Below are 6,000 nucleotides of genomic sequence, written 5' to 3'. Positions count from 1 at the left end.
AGCCTCTCACACCACTGGAGCCTCTGATACCACCACAGCCTCTCACACCCCCACAGCCTCTCACACCACCACAGCCTCTCACACCACCACAGCCTCTCACACCCCCACAGCCTCTCACACCCCCACAGCCTCTCACACCACCACAGCCTCTCACACCCCCACAGCCTCTCACACCACCACAGCCTCTCACACCCCCACAGCCTCTCACACCACCACAGCCTCTCACACCACCACAGCCTCTCACACCCCCACAGCCTCTCACACCCCCACAGCCTCTCACACCCCCACAGCCTCTCACACCATCACAGCCTCTGATACCACCACAGCCTCTCACACCACTGCAGCCTCTGATACCACCACAGCCTCTCACACCACTGCAGCCTCTGATACCACCACAGCCTCTCACACCCCCACAGCCTCTCACACCCCCACAGCCTCTGATACCACCACAGCCTCTCAAACCACCGGAGCCTCTCACACCCCCACAGCCTCTCACACCACCACAGCCTCTCACACCACTGGAGCCTCTGATACCACCACAGCCTCTCACACCCCCACAGCCTCTCACACCCCCACAGCCTCTCACACCACCACAGCCTCTCACACCCCCACAGCCTCTGATACCACCACAGCCTCTCACACCCCCACAGCCTCTCACACCATCACAGCCTCTCACACCCCCACAGCCTCTCACACCATCACAGCCTCTGATACCACCACAGTCTCTCTTACCCCTGCAGCCTCTGATACCACCACAGCCTCTCACACCATCACAGCCTCTGATACCACCACAGCCTCTCACACCACTGCAGCCTCTGATACCACCACAGCCTCTCACACCACCACAGCCTCTCACACCACTGGAGCCTCTGATACCACCACAGCCTCTCACACCCCCACAGCCTCTCACACCACCACAGCCTCTCACACCCCCACAGCCTCTCACACCCCCACAGCCTCTCACACCACCACAGCCTCTCACACCCCCACAGCCTCTCACACCACCACAGCCTCTCACACCCCCACAGCCTCTCACACCCCCACAGCCTCTCACACCCCCACAGCCTCTCACACCCCCACAGCCTCTCACACCACCACAGCCTCTCACACCCCCACAGCCTCTCACACCACCACAGCCTCTCACACCACCACAGCCTCTCACACCCCCACAGCCTCTCACACCCCCACAGCCTCTCACACCATCACAGCCTCTCACACCCCCACAGCCTCTCACACCCCCACAGCCTCTCACACCATCACAGCCTCTGATACCACCACAGTCTCTCTTACCCCTGCAGCCTCTGATACCACCACAGCCTCTCACACCACCACAGCCTCTCACACCACCACAGCCTCTCACACCACCACAGCCTCTCACACCACTGCAGCCTCTGATACCACCACAGCCTCTCACACCACCACAGCCTCTCAAACCCCCACAGCCTCTCACACCACCACAGCCTCTCACACCACCGCAACCGCAGCCTCTGAGAGCATGACAGCTTCTGTTACAGTCTCTGGGACCACTGCAGAGTCTATGATCACAGTGGGCTCCACCACAGCCTCTGGGAGCACCTTGGTTTCAACCACAGCATCTGTGCCCACAATAGCTTCCAGTATAATCTCTAAGGTCACCACACCCTCCATAACAATGTCTGTCCCCATCCTGACCTCCACCACATTTTCTGAAACCTCCCCAGGCTCTGAATCCTCCACAGCTTCCACTAAAACATCTGCAGACACCTCACTCTCTACCACAGCATCGGTACATACAGCCTCCATGATGACATCCACACCTATCACAGTTTCCACCACACCCTCTGATACCATCACAACTTCTGTCATAGCCTCTGAGGTTGTTTCAGCTTCCACCGCAAGGTCTCTGACAACCACTGCCTCTATCTCAGGCTCCAAGACTACAGTGGCCTCTGAGAACACTATGACTGCCACTGAAGCCTCTGAGGTCCCTACAGTTTCCTCTCAAAACTCTGTGACAACCACAAGACCCACCTCAGGTTCTAAGAATACAGCAGCCTCTGAGACCACCAAGCCTTCCACTACCATTGCTAACACCACCAAAATCTCCATCCAGACTTCTGGGACCATCTTGACATCTACACCAGACTCAGAGACCACTTCAGTCTCCATTTACGCCTCTGGGACACCTGAAGAGTCTATGCCTTCCACAGTCACCACAACACCTGCTGAGACCACCACAGCATCTGTGCCTGTCACTGTCTTCACCAAGACCTCTGAAAACACTGTAGGCTCTAAGACCACTGTAGCTTCCACAGAAAACTCAGGGACCATTGCAGAGCCTGTGACCACAGTAGCCTCCACTAAAGATTCTGAGATCACCATATCTTTAATGGTAACTTCCGCACCCACCAAGGCCTCCACCTCAGCCTCTGAAACCACTGCAGCTTTCTCAACAGCTTATGAAACCATTACATCCTCTTCAAAAATGCCCGTGTCCGCCATATCTTCTGATGTTACTACAGCTTCCAGTAGGGCCTCTGAGACCACCAGTTCCTTTGAGGATTCTATGGCGTCCACCACAGCATCTGACAGCACTGCAAAGTCTTTGTCCACCACAGGCTCTGAGACCACCATATCCTACACTACAAGATCTCAGACGAGCTTGGTCTATAACACAGCATTTGTGGTCACATCAGCGTCTGGTAGAAGCACACCTTCCACTACAGACTCTGTGACTCCTGTGTCGTCCATAGCAGCATCTGCAACCACCATGGTCTCTCCCCAAGGCCTGGAGAACATTATATCCTCTATAGCTCCTTCCTCAGTCTCTCAACCCACCCCAGACTTGTCTGCTTCTACTCTGTCCACTACAATCAGCACACCTGGTTCTGAAACCCCGACTGTCTCAAACACAACCTTTGAGAACTCCACAGGCTCCTTTCCAGCCTCTGGGTCCACCACATTCTCCTCTACTGCAGGGGACACCCACCCTTCCACCTCACTTTCTGGACCCACCACAGTCTCTGAAGTCACCAAAACCTTTGCTGTGTCCTCATCACCCAACTTAGGCTCTACCGCTACTTCTGAGGCCACTACCGTCTTCACCAGGGTCTCTGGACCTTTTACCACCTTGGTGCCCATCAAGAGCACGGGTATTTCTACTCCTTCTGCCATTAGGACAACTGAATCAGGTACTAACACCATGCCTTCTGTGAACACCAACATTTCAATTCCAGTGGCAACTACCACCTTCTTACCTGTCTCTGCCTCAGCTTGTAGCCAAGCCAGCACGGCAGGTCAATGCCATTTCCCCTTCTTGAATCCCCCTTTCTTCCATGCTGTCCTCACTTGCTTTGTTTAGCGTCCACCCCTTTCAGTCCAATCAGAAACACTCTTTGCAAATATCCCCACCCCAATTCCACCCCAGCACAAGTTATATTCTTACATTTCTGCCTCTATAAATCTCATCTCAACTCTGTGGACAACCATCACAATTTTGTCATTTCTATCCCAAGTATAACCTATTCTATCCAGCCTAACACCTGTGACACCACACCTCATGTTCCACATATTGTTCCCTTGTTCAGAGTTTGGCAAACCACACTTCGTGGGCCAAGTCTCACCAGCTAATATTTTGTTAAATCAAGTTTGTTGGAACATGCTCATGTTCATCTGCATATTGTCTCCAACTTTTTTCCAGTATAATATATGTACATCCTCGTCTCTAAAATGTTGACCTCTATTCTGGGGACCACAGCTACAGAGAACTACTTCCTACCATTTCTCCTTCCCCACAACCCTCTCTCAAATCACCCCATCACCAGAGCCATGTTAGATTAGACTCCCCTGCTCTAAGGACCCCCACCTCCCCCTTTAAGTGTCTCCATTATAAATGCATCATCTTGCTTGACCTGTTTCCCAGGCACCAAGACCAGACCAACCATCCCCATCTCTGTCACCATGGCTCCTGGAAGGAACCCCACGACTTTTGCCACCAGCAATGGAACATACCCAAATACCTCTGGCGTGGGTGCATCCACTCTTGGAGCATCATCTTCCTCCTCTGTCCCAGTGTTCACGGGCACACACACAGTTAGTGTGAGCCACATGCCCACGAATGTGGTCAAACCAAGTGGCAATTTGCAGCCCTGGGCCATCATCCTTATTTCTCTGGCTGCAGTTGTGATGGGTATTGTCCTGCTAGTAGGACTCTGCTTTTGTTTGGTGAGTGACTGCTTGAAAAAGGGGTGAACCTTCCTGAGAACCCAGATTATGAGCAGGAATATGACTGGTGGAAGTAGGGGGAAGTAGGGTCATTAGGATATATATATATATATATATATATATATATAGAGAGAGAGAGAGAGAGAGAGAGAGAGAGAGAGAGAGAGAGAGGTGGAGAGTTGCTTGCATCCTAGCCTAATCACTTTAATAGTAAGGAGCAAACCTATGGTTTCCCAAGGACAGGTTATATGAGTTTTGCAACAAGGGAGACCATACACCAGAGAAGGGAAAGTGCCTTTATAGTATCAGGGGAAGTGTGGATTTTGGTGAAGTTTAAAATATGAGTTTTGATAGGCTTAAAGAGAGCAGGGTTGTGTTTTGAGGGGTCAATAGCAGCTCTAGAATGTGAAGTAGACCCAGTTTCCTTGGAAATAACAAGATTACATTAAAATGGGGCATTGTATTCAGAAACTCTTTATCCACCCTGAGTTAGAAATCAAGGCTGCTTCTTTGTGTCAAACTAACACAGATTTTTTTTTTAAGACAAGAATGGGATATTTCCCTCTTATTGATACAATTCAGAACAGCAAATTGGTGATAGTCTACAATTTTAGAGAAGTGAATTTTTCACTAAGTCACAGAAAGCCAGTTACATGAAGAAGGTCAATGATTCTTTACAACTGCAGCATATCCTTGGGAAAATATCCCTTGCAGTGACCTTCATAGTTAGTCTTTCTTTCTTTCTTTCTTTCTTTCTTTCTTTCTTTCTTTCTTTCTTTCTTTCTTTCATTTGTGGGGAGGAGTACTAGGGATTGAACCAGGTGTACTTTCCCACTGAACTACATCCCCAGTACTTTTTATTATTTTTTAAAATATTTTTTTAGTTGTAGATGGACACAATATCTTTATTTTATTTATTTATTATTTGTCTGTGGTTCTAAGGATTGAACTCAGAGCCTCATACATGCCAGGCAAGTGCTCTACCACTGAGCCACAATCCTAGTCCAGTCCTTTTTATTTTGAGTCAGGTTCTCACTCAGTTTCTGGCCTCCTGTTTCAGCTTCTCAGTAGCTGGGATACAGTTGTGCACCATCCTGCCCAGCCACAGTTGATCCTACCTGTGTTGTTACCCCACTCAATGGGTAGCAGGCTGATTCTCAATTCTCTCACATAGCATAATATAAAAACCAGGCAGAAGGAGAAAGACAGAACATATAAATGACAAAGTGAGAATTAGAAAACAAAACCAAAGAAAAATGAAATGGGGGTCCCGCAAGAGGGAAGTGTGTGGGTGTGACATTCGAGGGTACTATATGAGCATGTCATAAAATAACTAGTAACTCTAGCACTAGAAAGCAATGACCATTTAGAACCACATAGATGTAACCATGTGCTACTTCCAGGGTGCAAGTGAAGTATTCCCCACCCCTTTGTATGATTTTCTCCAAGTGGGTACCACTTACCACAGCTCAGACAGCCTGGAAATTTCAAAACACTTTACTAAATACTAAGGGAGGATAACATACAAAAACCCTTTGTGAGAACAGAAACCATTAAAAACGCTTGTCCTCAGGTAGGGGAGGGTTTGATGCTCTGCGCGCTATGTGCCAGCTGCAGACCGAAGGTCTGCATTCTATTTTCCATCCTGGTCTTGTTCTTCTATTCTGATATATTTTCTCCTATTTTTAAAAATATATTTATAGTTTCCCATTTTGGCTGCACATATTCCTGCAAGCAGTCTTCAAAATTTGTAGAAGGAGCCAGAGTGAATGCACAATAAATAAGTGAATATTTTAC

Source organism: Urocitellus parryii, chromosome 8 (genome assembly GCF_045843805.1).
Source record: "Urocitellus parryii isolate mUroPar1 chromosome 8, mUroPar1.hap1, whole genome shotgun sequence".
Taxonomy (NCBI): Eukaryota; Metazoa; Chordata; class Mammalia; order Rodentia; family Sciuridae; genus Urocitellus; species Urocitellus parryii.
Note: the sequence above shows the minus strand (reverse complement) of the source record.